This window comes from Taudactylus pleione, unplaced genomic scaffold (assembly GCF_031769625.1).
Source record: "Taudactylus pleione unplaced genomic scaffold, aTauple2 ptg000257l, whole genome shotgun sequence".
In the NCBI taxonomy this organism is placed as follows: Eukaryota; Metazoa; Chordata; class Amphibia; order Anura; family Myobatrachidae; genus Taudactylus; species Taudactylus pleione.
In genome coordinates, this window is record NW_028284659.1 from 940485 (window position 1) to 957781 (window position 17297).

Genomic DNA, 17297 nt, shown 5'->3' on the forward strand with positions numbered 1-17297 from the left:
GAAGACATACTGTGTACGTCCTACATAGAATGCTAAATGCACAGGACTCAGGGCTGCTTCAGAGTTATACGCTATTTGCATACCTGCTGCGTTTTTGGACACTCACAGATAACGAGGAATCACACCCGGCCATTGTCGCCAATTCCCCGACCCCAAGATCAGTAGTATACGCACCAGGGGGCTAATTCAGCATTGCACGATTATCGGGTATCTGCCTGTGCGCAGGACCTGTTCTGCCCATATACGGAGCAAGTCTTACATGATCGCATGCAGCCCCTGCTGTACCTCTGCCTGATTGACAGGCAGAGACACTTAAGAGGCTCTGCGGGGGCTGGGACAGCCAGCTTTCCTTGAAATGGGGGAGTGTTGGACCCGTTTTCCGAGAGTGGCAAGGCCAGGACCTGCATCCACGGACGCAATTTCCTGACCTCGCAAGCCGGCCAGCCTGTGTAAGGCTTACTCAGCTGGCCTGCGCTCCTGGCACCTTCCACCGTCGCAATTTATCCCAGCCTGCGATCGCAAACGCAGCAGGGGGTGTCATACAGGGGGGATGTCATACAGGGGGGTGTCATACAGGGGGGTGTCATACAGGGGATGTCATACAAGGGGGTGTCATACAGGGGGTGTCATACAGAGGGTGTCATACAGGGGGTGTCATACACCTCCTGCTGCATTTACATATTTGCAAGGACAGAATTACAAAGCTGCCTACGTGCTGCCTACGTGCTGCCTGTGAGCTGCCTGTGAGCTGCCTGTGTGCTGCCTGTGTGCTGCCTGTGTGCTGCCTGTGTACTGCCTACGTGCTGCCTGTGAGCTGCCTGTGTGCTGCCTGTGTGCTGCCTGTGTGCTGCCTGTGAGCTGCCTACGTGCTGCTTGTGAGCTGCCTACGTGCTGCCTGTGTGCTGCCTGTGAGCTGCCTGTGAGCTGCCTGTGTGCTGTCTCTGTGCTGCCTGTGTGCAGCTTTGCAATTCCGTCCTAAGCTGAATCACCCCCAGGTTACGCCAGGAGATATATTCTTACACCATATAGTACTTATATGATGTGTCCTATACATAATCTGTGACTGCACAATACTATTAATAAATAAGTCACATTTATCAGGTAGAAGCGTTGCGGTACAAATATACAGGATGTCTCTTTTTGAGGATTTATATTAATAAAGGCCAAACACAACTTGACAGAACATCATGATGGTGTCTCTTTAATATGTGGAAGAGAATATACACAGAGTATAATCGGTACGGGAATACGCGGAACGCTGTGTGGGTGCTTTGCGGCATTAATGTGTGAGTGGGTGTTTCTGTGGGATGATGTATAAATATAATATAGAGACTATCTGTGTGTCTGCTCAATGTAACTAGCGCTGCGAAACCACAGTACTGTGACAATCTCCCATATCCATGGAAATATCACAATGTCCGCGTGATAGAGCAATGAGTAATTATGTCCTGGTTATTCACAGTTTATTGTGATATTGCTGGTCATGCTCGGCCACAGGAATATGCCCTAAGCTGGCGTACGGAGAAGTGATACTTTCCGTTTTGCAGTTAGAAATCTCCTGGCAGGAACAAAACCCCCCCTGAAAATAAATCTAATTGACTTCTGCAACACAGTGACTCAGAGGTGAGCTCTGCCGCGTCCACTTGTGCGTCCATTTCTGGAATCGTCCATATGCTGGTATCAGCCCCCCGCCCCCTGGTGTAGATGCCAGCATCTGATTGCGCAGGGACTGAGACGCCCACTTTCTGGGACTCTGCACGCTGTAACATCGCCGGTGATATTTACACTCCGCCATTGGCGCTATGGCACGCACCATAAACACTTGTTCCAGCAGTATGGCAGGCGCAGTTTCTCCGCCTGGACTTTGCGTTTGTGAATGTGGCTGAGGCTGTGCATCTGAGAACGCAGCTGCTTTCACTGACACCCCCATAATCTGCCCATGAGACAGTCCAGACCACCTCCCAGTCACCACCCAGGAGCGCCCAGCACTGTGTCCCGATTACAGCCGCGCCTCTGTGCGCACACCCTGCGGAAGGCATGCGCCGTAGGGTTTTTATGAATTTTTCGTGCCTGCGCAGTTGCAAATAGTCGCTCAATTACATGAACTTTGCCATTGCGTGCGAATTGCGTGCGCTGAAAATCACGGCGATTATCTCTTCTGCATTCTCGGAGCTACTTAATTTCCCACAAAAGCCCTATCTGTGTAGAGTTTTTATTTTTTCCCCATGTTTGCATGGATTTCCTCAGTTAACCCTAGTGTGTATGTGTGTATGTATGTGTGTGTCTATGTGTGTGTCTATGTGTGTGTCTATGTGTGTATGTGTATGTGTGTGTATGTATGTGTATGTATGTATGTATGTGTCTATGTGTGTATGTATGTGTGTGTCTATGTGTGTATGTATGTGTCTATGTGTGTATGTATGTGTGTACATGTATGTGTGTATGTATGTGTCTATGTATGTGTGTATGTATGTATGTGTCTATGTGTGTATGTATGTGTGTGTGTATGTGTACATGTATTAGGGAATATAGATGTAACCTGTACTGTGGCAGGGACTGATGGGACTAACCAGAACTCTCTGTACAGATATATGTGCGCTATATAAATAACTGGTAATAAATAAAGGGACCAGTGAGAACGTTTTGTCTGTGCACTGTACACACTGGATGGGCCATGAATAGAATGCGCTGGTACCGGGGCCCCAGCAGAGAGAAGTGCGCTTACGGTGACTGTATGACCGGCCCTGTGCACATTACTGAACGCTGTGCACTTGTGTGTGTTCCTCTGAGCGGTGGTGACTCTCTGGTGATGGGTGATTGGGGTTGGGGCGTCAGGGTGACAGGTGGGGAGGGCACACTCAGAGTTTCCTCAGCTGTTCCTCTTACACACAATGAGGGGGGAGGGAAGGTTTTTGGGTTACACTTTGTTTATTTCCTGTGCATGTTGCTGACACTCTGTCAGACAGTTACATTGTTACCCAGCATGGAGATTATAGCATGGACATTATACGCCTCCACGGCCTGGATCTCTGCAGTCACTTTATAGGGGTGATGTATCAATATTTGCTATAGACATAATGGTTTTCTTCCTCTTATATGTTAGAGAACGTAACCACTGGGGACTGGGGGAGCTGTCACTCGGTGTATACTGTATATAATCTATATCAGTGGTTCTCAAACTCGGTCCTCAGGACCCCACACAGGTCGCGTTTTCCAGGTCTCCTGGCAGGAGCACAGGTGTAGTCATTACTCACTGACACATTTTAAAAGATCCACAGATGGAGGTAATTACTTCATTTGTAGTTCTGTGAGGAGACCTGGAAAACATGCACTCTTTGGGGTCCTGAGCACTGAGTTTGAGAACCTGTGGTCTATATAAAGGAACGAAGCTGCAACACAGCTGAGTTTTATGCAATAGTTACTATAAAAAACCTTTTGTGTGTTGCCATCGGGTGTCGTATATTTTATCATTACATTATATCCTGACCCCTATCATGTGCTGCATATGACTCCTCTCTATTCAAATGGGGATTGTGCAAATTCAGGGGATAATCTTATTTTTATTAAAATGGTCAAACTTTGTTCTCATCATTAGAGCAGAATGTTATCCTAAGTGTTATTCATATACTGGTGTATTGGCGTCTGCAGGATAGGACTCTGATTCAGAGATGTACTGTACATTATAGCACAGTGCCGCAGGGGATGTACACTATTACACAGCGCAGCAGGGGATGTACACTATTACACAGCACAGCAGGGGATGTACACTATTACACAGCACAGCAGGGGATGTACACTATTACACAGCACAGCAGGGCATGTACATTATAGCACAGTGCGGCAGGGGATGTACATTATAGCACAGTGCGGCAGGGGATGTACATTATAGCACAGTGCGGCAGGGGATGTACATTATAGCACAGTGCCGCAGGGGATGTACATTATTACACAGGGCAGCAGGAGATGTACACGATTACACAGCGCTGCAGGGGATGTACATTATAGCACAGTGCCACAGGGGATGTACACTATTACACAGGGCAACAGGGGATGTACACTATTACACAAAGCAGCAGGAGATGTACACTATTACACAGGGCAGCAGGGGATGTACACTATTACACAGGGCAGCAGGGGATGTACACTATTACACAGGGCAGCAGGGGATGTACACTATTACACAGCACAGCAGGGGATGTACACTATTACACAGCACAGCAGGGGATGTACACTATTACACAGCACAGCAGGGGATGTACATTATAGCACAGTGCGGCAGGGGATGTACATTATAGCACAGTGCGGCAGGGGATGTACATTATAGCACAGTGCGGCAGGGGATGTACATTATAGCACAGTGCCGCAGGGGATGTACATTATTACACAGGGCAGCAGGAGATGTACACGATTACACAGCGCAGCAGGGGATGTACATTATAGCACAGTGCCGCAGGGGATGTACACTATTACACAGGGCAACAGGGGATGTACACTATTACACAAAGCAGCAGGAGATGTACACTATTACACAGGGCAGCAGGGGATGTACACTATTACACAGGGCAGCAGGGGATGTACACTATTACACAGGGCAGCAGGGGATGTACACTATTACACAGGGCAGCAGGGGATGTACACTATTACACAGGGCAGCAGGGGATGTACACTATTACACAGGGCAGCAGGGGATGTACACTATTACACAGGGCAGCAGGGGATGTACACTATTACACAGGGCAGCAGGGGATGTACACTATTACACAGCGCAGCAGGGGATGTACACTATTACACAGGACAGCAGGGGATGTACACTATTACACAGTGCAGCAGGAGATGTACACTATTACACAGCGCAGCAGGGGATGTACACTATTACACAGCGCAGCAGGAGATGTACACTATTATACAGCGCAGCAGGGGATGTACACTATTACACAGCGCAGCAGGGGATGTACACTATTACACAGCGCAGCAGGAGATGTACACTATTACACAGCGCAGCAGGGGATGTACACTATTACACAGCGCAGCAGGGGATGTACACTATTACACAGGAGATGTACACTATTACACAGCGCAGCAGGGGATGTACACTATTACACAGGACAGCAGGGGATGTACACTATTACACAGCACAGCAGGGGATGTACACTATTACACAGCGCAGCAGGGGATGTACACTATTACACAGCGCAGCAGGAGATGTACACTATTACACAGCGCAGCAGGAGATGTACACTATTACACAGCGCAGCAGGGGATGTACACTATTACACAGCGCAGCAGGGGATGTACACTATTACACAGCGCAGCAGGGGATGTACACTATTACACAGCGCAGCAGGAGATGTACACTATTACACAGCACAGCAGGGGATGTACACTATTACACAGGAGATGTACACTATTACACAGCGCAGCAGGGGATGTACACTATTACACAGGACAGCAGGGGATGTACACTATTACACAGCGCAGCAGGAGATGTACACTATTACACAGCATAGCAGGGGATGTACACTATTACACAGCGCAGCAGGGGATGTACACTATTACACAGCGCAGCAGGAGATGTACACTATTACACAGCGCAGCAGGGGATGTACACTATTACACAGCGCAGCAGGGGATGTACACTATTACACAGGAGATGTACACTATTACACAGCGCAGCAGGGGATGTACACTATTACACAGCGCAGCAGGGGATGTACACTATTACACAGCGCAGCAGGGGATGTACACTATTACACAGCGCAGCAGGGGATGTACACTATTACACAGCGCAGCAGGAGATGTACACTATTACACAGCGCAGCAGGGGATGTACACTATTACACAGCGCAGCAGGAGATGTACACTATTACACAGCGCAGCAGGGGATGTACACTATTACACAGGACAGCAGGAGATGTACACTATTACACAGCGCAGCAGGGGATGTACACTATTACACAGCGCAGCAGGGGATGTACACTATTACACAGCGCAGCAGGGGATGTACACTATTACACAGCGCAGCAGGAAATGTACACTATTACACAGCGCAGCAGGGGATGTACACTATTACACAGGACAGCAGGAGATGTACACTATTACACAGCGCAGCAGGGGATGTACACTATTACACAGCGCAGCAGGGGATGTACACTATTACACAGCGCAGCAGGGGATGTACACTATTACACAGCGCAGCAGGAGATGTACACTATTACACAGCGCAGCAGGGGATGTACACTATTACACAGGACAGCAGGGGATGTACACTATTACACAGGACAGCAGGAGATGTACACTATTACACAGGGGATGTACACTATTACACAGCGCAGCAGGGGATGTACACTATTACACAGGAGATGTACACTATTACACAGCGCAGCAGGGGATGTACACTATTACACAGGACAGCAGGGGATGTACACTATTACACAGCATAGCAGGGGATGTACACTATTACACAGCATAGCAGGGGATGTACACTATTACTATTAGGTGCTGCTTTCACATTCTCCCTGTAAGGCAAGTATGGTGTGTCTGTGTATACGTGTGTGTGTATGTTCCTTCATGATCTGAAGCCCAGCTATGGGATAAATTAGTAGTTGCCTGGATGCCCCCTGCCATGTCCTCTGCTAGTTACAAATTATAGAAATACATGATATATAAGTGATGGTCCCCTGTGCGGGCCGTGGTACAAGTTGTGTGTTAGACAAATCTTTGTAGTGTCCTCTGATATCTTTATAATAGTTATATTACTTAGGGGCCTATTTATTAAATAATTTTTGTGGGATATTTCCCTAAAAACAGCTGTTTTCGGGGGGTTTCCTGCAAATATTACGTGTTCCCTGAATGTACCGTGGAGGTACCGCAGAATATGTCTCCGATCTCCCTCTAATTCCGGCAGCGGCCTCAGCCCCCATTGGTAGTTATTGAGGCTGCTAAACTGTCAAATGTACCGCGCAGACCTTGGCCCCGATAGGATAACGCCATCTCCACACGTCCTATATTAGCCTATAGGCTACTAAATTGCATGTCTGCCGAGGACCAGAACCAGGAGGTATTGTGATAGCGTTACGCTAATTCGCTGCTTCCTGCTCTTCGCCAGCTCGGCTCTTATCGGAACCTGTCTCCTGGCAAAGAGACGACTGGTAAATATGCATAAAAATCATTTATCTCATCTGCAATAAAAATACAGATTGTGGTAAATGTCCCAGCTGAGGGCCTCATTCAGAGATGTGCGCTAAGGCTATCCCAGCTGAGGGCCTCATTCAGAGATGTGCGCTGAGGCTGTCCCAGCTTAGGGCCTCATTCAGAGATGTGCGCTGAGGCTGTCCCAGCTGAGGGCCTCATTCAGAGATGTGCGCTGAGGCTGTCCCAGCTGAGGGCCTCATTCAGAGATGTGCGCTAAGGCTGAGAACTTGTACGCAGCGGCTATACAAATATATGCAAATGTCACAGCTGCTGGGAATTGTGTTGAGGCCCCACCGGTAAAGTCCCAAATCCAAGTGACTACATACATCGGTCACATGCTGCTACTATAGTCTGAGCTCTGTATTGTGAGTTTTAGGTGGTATACACCTCATATATATACAGTGTAAGGGGGTGCAGCTGTATCCTGCCATGTCTTTACAGGCGGCATAGGTGCATTTCATTCTTTTGTCCACAGGAGGCAGCAGCGCTGGGCTGGCAGAACAGTCCTAGCTGGCATCTGTCACCCTCTGATCTTGCAGCCATCTGTCAGGTCTCACAGAGAAAGCGGAGGGAGGGGAGGCAGCTGGTCCCTGACACCTGCTGCAGTAACGCACACAGGGATCATGGCATTCAGCATTTGGGGAAGTGTCATTAGGGGTTAAATGAGAGGCGATCCAGACCCTCAGGGGGACAGACGAAGTCTGCAAGCTGGGGTCAGTAGTTTCCCTTTTATTTCTATAGTTCTGAAGCTGCTCCTATTGTAATATGAGGTTCTATTGTTTACGTGTTACATATGTCATATGCGGTGCTTCTCTATGGGTCAGTGTAGCCGTCTGTTCTCAGGGTGATTGTAAGTTGTGCAGGTCACAGAGAACACGTTATAGTATACAGCTCTGCGAGTTCAGCCCACACCAGTTTGCGGAGCGTATATATTGTGTGTTTTTACACTGCGCACGTTTGTTTCGATACTGAGTGCATGGAAATAAGAGCGATGTCCTGTGCATATCAATAGCATGTACAGTTATTGGGCTGTATCTGGGCGTTCTCCCACAGGCACATCTCAGTGACGCTACATTGACGCAATTGGGGCCCATTCTGAGTTAGACGTGAGAGTAAATCTGGCTGCTTCCAGAGGGAGGTATCATTTGCACCTATTATACACATAGGGGACGGGCCCTCCCCAGGGTGCTTACTACACTGCATCATACTTGCCAACTCTCCCTCATTGTCAGGGAGACTCCCTGAAATAGCAGCAATCTCCCTGTCTCCCTGAAGAGTCTACCAATCTCCCTCATTTCATCCTTACCCCCATTATGACACTGTTATATAAAAGAAAAAACAGAGATATATACATTCAAATGGGATCATTAGTATAATTTCCCTGCATTGGTTATAAGGCACAATGATCCCTATGGATACATGTACTTTCTGAGCAGTATCAGTGTGTTTTCATCACCAAGTAGATCTTACTAACTGCTTTGGGGCTCATTTACATGTGGATGTAAATCAATTTTATGACACGCCTCTCAGATGTAGCAGGACACGCCCATCATATGTATGACACGCCTCTCAGATGTAGCAGTACACGCCCACTTTACCACCGCGATCATAGGTGTTACTTTCACAATCTCCCTGAAATGCTTTTTCAAAAGTAGGCAAGTATACACTGCATACGGACAAATATACACATATTTTTCATGCACGTGGTTCAGAAGTAACATACGCCCAGTTTCCGGTAACAGGCCTATTGTGTTCAGGGCTTATGCGCAATAATTAAGGCTGTAGAAATGCTATAAAACCAAATCTGTGCATGATGGGAAGTTCTGCTGTGCACATGGAGCCTCGGACGCTGTCTATATTTGACATGCACAGTACCACTATTTGTATTATGTGCTGGATTCAATTCCCAGTACGTGTTTATGGGCGGGATGCATCATTGCAGATATTGCGGTTAAACCTCTGAAAATGACGTATTGCTCACCGCACATGCACCAAGCTCCGTAGAGCGATACATTCCGGGGCTTGGATGTGGTGGACAATTCCATCTATGGGCTTCTATTCGCAACTCCCCCTGAGAGGGGTCCAATCAGATCCCTCTCATCGCCCTACACGGCGCGTATCTCACTCAGCTCATGCACAGATGGCCCTGAGTCCAAAACCTATTATTTCTTTCAAGCATAAGGCGTTACTAAACGTGGTCACCCAAAACGTCATGCATCCCGCCCAGGGGCGTTTTAAGAGAGGATGGGGCCCGTGTGCACTCCTCGTGCGGGGCCCCCTCCTCTCTCCCTGGTGGCTGGCAGCCGACTGACTCGGCTGGCCAGCCACCGGACCCTTAGTAGACTCTGGGTACTAGAGTGTGCCCAGAGTCTACTGTGCATGTGCAGTAGCAATGACACCCGACTCGGGACCTCGGACAGGTAAGTTTAAAACAAATATGGGTGCAGTATGTGCCCCGCACACACTGCACCCATTATAGATACGCCACTGATCCCGCCCCTTATGTTTATTATTAGAAACTGGGGACATTTAAATACGATAGAATGCTAGGCTGATATGTCACGGTGTGGGTGTGTTCCTCAGTCAGGAGGCACGAACCTGAGGTATATGTTTACCAATCGGTTATTGCCCAGGAGATGGTGAGGGCCGAGGTGTATTGTACTAGACTATTGAAGCGATAATGTCAGTGCTATAACAGCAAGGGCCAAAACTAGGGCAGTGCGACCTGTGCCATGGCACGGGGCACCGCAGGGCAGGGGGTGCTGTTTGGGCCTGTCACTTTTCCTGTTTATTATCATTCCCACTTGTAGCTTCCTCTTCTTTTATCCCCAGCATCTCATGGCCTCCCCTATCTCTTCCCTCGTCCTTCCCCATGAGGCCATGGCCCTCTCTCAGGTGCACTATATTATGTCCCTATTTATCCCCAGCATCTCCTGGCCTCCACTATCTCTTCCCTGGCCCTTCCCCATGAGGCCATGACCCTCTCTCAGGTGCACTATATTATGTCCCTATTATCCCCAGCATCTCCTGGCCTCCACTATCTCTTCCCTGGCCCTTCCCCATGAGGCCATGGCCCTCTCTCAGGTGCACTATATTATGTCCCTATTTATCCCCAGCATCTCCTGGCCTCTCCTATCTCTTCCCTGGCCCTTCCCCATGAGGCCATGGCCCTCTCTCAGGAGCACTATATTATGTCCCTATTTATCCCCAGCATCTCCTGGTCTCCCCTATCTCTTCCCTGGCCCTTCCCCATGAGGCTATGGCCCTCTCTCAGGTGCACTATATTATGTCCCTATTTATCCCCATCATCTCCTGGCCTCCCCTATCTCTTCCCTGGCCCTTCCCCATGAGGTCATGGCCCTCTCTCAGGTGCACTATATTATGTCCCTATTTATCCCCAGCATCTCCTGGCCTCCCCTATCTCTTCCCTGGCCCTTCCCCATGAGGCCATGGCCCTCTCTCAGGTGCACTATATTATGTCCCTATTTATCCCCAGCATCTCCTGGCCTCTCCTATCTCTTCCCTGGCCTTTCCCCATGAGGCCATGGCCCTCTCTCAGGTGCACTATATTATGTCCCTATTTATCCCCAGCATCTCCTGGCCTCCCCTATCTCTTCCCTGGCCTTTCCCCATGAGGCCATGGCCCTCTCTCAGGTGCGCTATATTATGTCCCTATTTATCCCCAGCATCTCCTGGCCTCCCCTATCTCTTCCCTGGCCCTTCCCCATGAGGCCATGACCCTCTCTCAGGTGCACTAAATTATGTCCCTATTTATCCCCAGCATCTCCTGGCCTCTCCTATCTCTTCCCTGGCCTTTCCCCATGAGGCCATGGCCCTCTCTCAGGTGCACTATATTATGTCCCTATTTATCCCCAGCATCTCCTGGCCTCCCCTATCTCTTCCCTGGCCCTTCCCCATGAGGCCATGACCCTCTCTCAGGTGCACTATATTATGTCCCTATTTATCCAAAGCATCTCCTAGCCTCCCCTATTTCTTCCCTGGCCCTTCCCCATGAGGCCATGGCCCTCTCTCAGGTGCACTATATTATGTCCCTATTTATCCCCAGCATCTCCTGGCCTCTCCTATCTCTTCCCTGGCCCTTCCCCATGAGGCCATGGCCCTCTCTCAGGTGCACTATATTATGTCACTATTTATCCCCATCCCCTGGCCTCTCCTATCTCTTCCCTGGCCCTTCCCCATGAGGCCATGGCCCTCTCTCAGGTGCACTATATTATGTCCCTATTTATCCCCAGCATCTCCTGGCCTCCCATATCTCTTCCCTGGCCCTTCCCCATGAGGCCATGGCCCTCTCTCAGGTGCACTATATTATGTCCCTATTTAAAAAATGGAGGGGGGGGGTGCCAATGCTCTCTCTGGCACAGGGCACCAAAAAGTCTAGTTACGGCTCTGATAACAGCTATATATATATTTATGGTGTTACAAAGAGGCGCTGACTATGCCTAAGTGTCATCATTTATTCTGTAAGCGCTGAGCTGAAGTGCTCCCGTATTAATAGTAACAAAATCCTTCTTTTGTGACGCGTCAGTTAGTTCGTTGTCGTGTGATTGACTTAATAGCAGCATTCTCCCAGGTCATTTGTCTGTAGATCAGAGTAAGCGCAGCCTTAGTGTTTGAGGCTGATTCTCCGCAGCACGCAATGGCGATGATCACTCAAATGAGCAGGTTTTTTTTTTGTGACTGTGCATAACGTGTTCACGGTAGAGTGTGACGCGGCCTGTATATGTATGGCGCCTGGTGTCCTTTAGTGCTTTTATTTTATTACCGCTAGTGAAAATGAAATCGGTGTCATGTGTTTGTCACTGGTGTTTCTGTTGTCACTAGCGACTGAAGCTCACCGTAGGTTTTGACAATGCATCTAGCGCCCCAGTAAGCGCATGTTGTTAGAACGAGACCAATTACGAAATGGCAGAGAGCGTGGTGAGACGAGAAACCGATGAGTTCTAGTGTCTTGCCGGTTACCATGCATATTACTGACATTGCGAGGCATACAGCTGGGTACACGTTATACGATTGTGTACCCAGCCTACAGGACAATGTGATGTAACGATACATTGCGCCATCCATACACACTGCGCGATGTGTCGTTCACATCGTCCAGCGGCTGTGCAGCACGCTATACGATCCTCACCATATAGGGCGGAATTCAATTGTATTTGCGGCCCACATCTCCCATCTAAAGTGACAGGAGATCGCGGGCCGCTATGCAATTGTCCAAGATTTTCGTGCTGATCGCGCTCATAGAGGTCAGTTTTAGCCTCGTAAAGCAGCTAAACCCGACCAAAGTGCTGGGCGCGATCGCAAAAAGTGATGTTTGGGTGCCCAAACATGTCACTTTTCGCACATTTCAGCTCTCATCCCCCAGGGGCTGCGAACTGAAATATAGCGCTTGCAGCTCATCGTGCCCGACAGGAGCAAGAATTGAATAGCTCCGTCGGGCGCTATAGGGGCTTGAGAGAATTGATTTCCGCCCATAGTGTTCTAATACGCATCATGCCACGGATCGCACAGTGTGTACCCAGCTTTAGTGTTGTTTCATAGAATGCAGCAACATTGTTTCAACAGTGTAAAATTAGTAACAGCGGCTGTGGCTGGCTGCCAAGACCTGTTGACGGGAAATGTAGTTATTTTGTTTTGATAAAGAGATGAAGAACGTACAGTATGTCCTTTGGAATTGATACATTTAAGATGAAATCTCCAACTTTCAAGTACGTATGCTAGCAACAACACTATCAACACCTCAGACGATGTGTTCCCAGCCCAACGTCGTGGGCGACAGGACCCGGTATGCGGTAAGTGCATACACGCTTGACGATGCTGGGTCTGATGGGGGGAGGGACGCGCCATGCTGTATCTGCAGCATGGCATCACTAGCGACCCGCAGGAGTGCGCATATCATGGGTACACACTAGACGATGTACCCGATATGTGGCTCTGATCTGCGGGATCAGACGTCCTATCATCTAGTCTGTACCCAGCTTCACAGCAGAGACCGATTTCTGTAACTATGCTCCTGGACAAAGCATACTGCAATACAAGGGGTGCAAATCCATTTATTATACTTGTATACAGGGTAATACTGTATGATTTTGTATGGGAGCAAATTTCATTTGGCCATATGATCCCAAACACTGGAAAATGGGCAAAAACAATTGTTCAAATTGGTTAAATTCAGGTGATTTAATCGACTTGTCTGAACGACCATTTTTGTCTGTTTTCCAGTGTTTGTGATCACATGGATGATTGTCATTTGCTCCCATAATTACCAGGTTTTATTCTGACCAGCCTGATTATAGTGTATGCCCAGCATTAATCACATTATAATCACATTGTACATCTGCCCCCCTGCAGCGCAGCACGGTTTTGCCAAGGTGCACAGTTACTTGCTCTATTTTGCTTTACTCCCAACTCAGAATCTGGCCCTTAATATCCAAATCACAAGTACATAGGTTAGAAAATATATTTTACTTGTATTATTTTTTGTGGCTTCATTGTTGATGTAATATAAGTAATGATTTTGATTCCATTTGGGAGAATATAGCTTTTTTTCTCTTGGTGTTTTTCCTTATTATACCACCCATGTACGTACAAAAAAGCAGCAGCTTAGAACGCAACGTGATAGGAGTTAATCTACTTCTATGGCGCACATTGGAGGGCCGGCTTTGATAGAGAATCAGGATGAAGTGTTCCTGTTGGCTTCGTTTCCTTCCTTGAACTTGCAGGATGACAGTCGTTAGTTATAAACACTCACTGCAAGCAGAGCCTCTGGCCTCCATACTAAGCACCTTAATGCGGAGATTGTGTTTGCAGCTGGCACGCCAAGTCCAGTATAAACAGGCAGTCATTGTACCTGGGGTGTCAGTGTAAACAGCGCTCCTCTCATTACATAGATGGTACCAACCCTCCAAATGTACCTTATTGCTACAGACGGTGAACTATATTCTTTACCATATATAAATATATATAAGCCGGACCCCAAGTGTCAGTGTGTCCTTGTTTTGTGACCCCAAGTGTCAGTGTGTCCTTGTTCCTGCACCCCAAGTGTCAGTGTGTCAGTGTTTCTGCACCCCAAGTGTCAGTGTTCCATTGTTCTGTGACCCCAAGTGTCAGTGTTCCATTGTTCTGTGACCCCAGGTGTCAGTGTGTCATTGTTCTGTGACCCCAGGTGTCAGTGTGTCATTGTTCTGGGACCCCAAGTGTCAGTGTTCCATTGTTCTGTGACCCCCAAGTGTCAGTGTTCCATTGTTCTGTGACCCCAGGAGTCAGTGTGTCATTGTTCTGGGACCCCAGGTGTCAGTGTGTCATTGTTCTGTGACCCCAAGTGTCAGTGTTCCATTGTTCTGTGACCCCAGGTGTCGGTGTTTCCTTATTCTGTGACCCCCAAGTGTCAGTGTTCCATTGTTCTGTGACCCCAGGTGTCAGTGTGTCATTGCTCTGGGACCCCAGGTGTCGGTGTGTCATTGTTCTGGGACCCCAGGTGTCAGTGTTCCATTGTTCTGTGACCCCAGGTGTCAGTGTGTCATTGTTCTGGGACCCCAGGTGTCAGTGTGTCACTGTTATGGGTTCCCAGGTGTCAGTGTGCCATTGTTCTGGGACCCCAGGTGTCAGTGTGTCATTGTTCTGGGACCCCAGGTGTCAGTGTTCCATTGTTCTGTGACCCCAGGTGTCAGTGTGTCATTGTTCTGGGACCCCAGGTGTCAGTGTGTCCTTACTCTGGGACCCCAGGTGTCAGTGTGTCCTTACTCTGGGACCCCAGGTGTCAGTGTGTCATTGTTCATTGACCCCAGGTGTCAGTGTGTCATTGTTCTGGGTTTCCGAGTGTCAGTGTGTCATTGTTCTGGGATCCTCAGGTGTCAGTGTGTCATTGTTCTGGGACCCCAGGTGTCAGTGTGTCCTTACTCTGGGACCCCAGGTGTCAGTGTGTCCTTACTCTGGGACCCCAGGTGTCAGTGTGTCATTGTTCATTGACCCCAGGTGTCAGTGTGTCATTGTTCTGGGTTTCCGAGTGTCAGTGTGTCATTGTTCTGGGATCCTCAGGTGTCAGTGTGTCATTGTTCTGGGACCCCAGGTGTCAGTGTGTCCTTACTCTGGGACCCCAGGTGTCAGTGTGTCCTTACTCTGGGACCCCAGGTGTCAGTGTGTCATTGTTCTGTGACCCCAGGTGTCAGTGTGTCATTGTTCTGGGAGCCCAGGTGTCAGTGTGTCATTGTTCTGGGATCCTCAGGTGTCAGTGTGTCATTGTTCTGTGACGCCAGGTGTCAGTGTGTCATTGTCCTGGTATCTCAGGTGTCAGTGTGTCATTGTTCTGTGACCCCAGGTGTCAGTGTGTCATTGTTCTGGGACCCCAGGTGTCAGTGTGTCATTGTTCTGGGAGCCCAGGTGTCAGTGTGTCATTGTTCTGGGATCCTCAGGTGTCAGTGTGTCATTGTTCTGTGACCCCAGGTGTCAGTGTGTCATTGTTCTGGGATCCTCAGGTGTCAGTGTGTCATTGTTCTGTGACGCCAGGTGTCAGTGTGTCATTGTTCTGCGTTTTCGAGTGTCAGTGTTCTGTTATTATGGGACCCCAATTCATACCTCCCAACCATCCTGATTTCAGTCCTGCTTTTTGGGCACTGTGCCGCTATCCCACCTGCGGGTGGCAGTGTCCTGGGGTCGGGGGGAGGCTGTTAATGTGCCATTGTTCCTGTACCCTGAGTGTCAGTATTCTGTTGTTCTGGGACCCAAACGTCAGTCTATTGATGTTCGGGGACCCTTAGACAGTTACTATTATGTTGGAAAGGACAGATTTATATTTTGCAAACGGGGTGACAATATCACATTCTGCATATAACAGGGCTGATGGTAACATTCAGAGACATATTTGTCAACAGTTTAGTAGACTGAGGGTATTTGACATAAGGCTTTGATGGTGGGTGGGCTGCACACAGCAGTCTCCCTGTTATCCGTGGAAGCGAGAGGCTGCAGTCATCCTCCCCCAGCCTTCACCAGCCCACAATGACTGATCAGGGAACAATAGCCCTGCTCAGCAAATACAATGTGACATATTACAAGTTCTGGCAATGTACAGAGACATATATATATATATATATATATATACAGCACTTGCAGGTTGAAAAAAAAAAGAAGAAGAAAGCCGCATGATAAACATTAAACACAAATAAACCCACAGGCGTATCTGCACTAATTTAAATTACTGTTAATTTCATATTGTAAAAAACCACAAAGAAATGTGATTTCTATTTGTTTATATGATACTTGAACAGTGATATTTTTAGCTGATGTTGGACAGTTATTGCAACAGCGACATCTGCAGGATAAACCCACATCCTACAGTAATAACATGGTAAGTACAACTGTGCTGGACCAATCCCCAGAGCCCGGCAGCCGATACACCTAATACAGGGAACTTCCTAAACTGTGGGGGTCATATCAATGGATGCACATCTCCCAGGGCCCCTATAAAGATCCTGGCTTTTATTGGCTGGCTCCTGAATTGTGCATTATTTTGTCATCCCTGATGTACTATGTGATACCTGTAATAAGACTACACACACCGTGTTCAGAAGAATTGTATTTACCACTTTTCCTTGGTTTGTTACATCAGACGGCTGTTAATGAATTACTTTTCTGCACAGGGTCTTGTGACTATCACAGCTAACGAAATAATGTGGATAAAGATCTACCCAATCACTTCCTAACTGTCACATTACAGACTGTGTTTGAAAAATGAAGAGCCGTTTGGTTGGTGATTTATCTCCATCCACTTTATCTCTCTACAAGACTTGGTACATAGGGGTCTATGTCACTTGTCACATGATATGGCGAGCCAAGAGACATAGGAACGCCCCTCTGAGCTCTCTGCTCTGTGCACTGTAAGGTCCTCCCCCTCCTTCTCCCCTCTCTTCCGTCACACTATATACTGAGGGCCGTCAGCCTGTGGGCGGGACACATGACGTATCGCAGTCTGTATGTGATGCATCGCGCTAGTCTTCGCATGCATGCTGGCGTTAATTACACCGGAATGCATGCAGAGAAACGCAAAGGACAGCTCTCTCGGTAAGAGCTGTTTTTTGTGAGTAAGGGCGTTT

The 17297-nt window shown here is 48.3% G+C and overlaps 1 protein-coding gene across 5 annotated transcripts in view; it reads left to right on the forward strand.

Moving 5' to 3' along the window:
* GRAMD1A (GRAM domain containing 1A) overlaps positions 1 to 17297 on the forward strand; it is a 234874-nt gene that overhangs the window by 139736 nt on the left and 77841 nt on the right. The window contains exon 1 of one of the 5 annotated variants that reach the window (XM_088480868.1): positions 2974 to 3048. The exons of the other annotated variants lie outside the window; for them this stretch is intronic. The gene's annotated coding sequence lies outside the window, so the exon portion shown is untranslated. Of the gene's footprint in view, positions 1 to 2973; positions 3049 to 17297 lie in introns of those variants that run through there. 5 annotated transcript variants of the gene reach the window in all.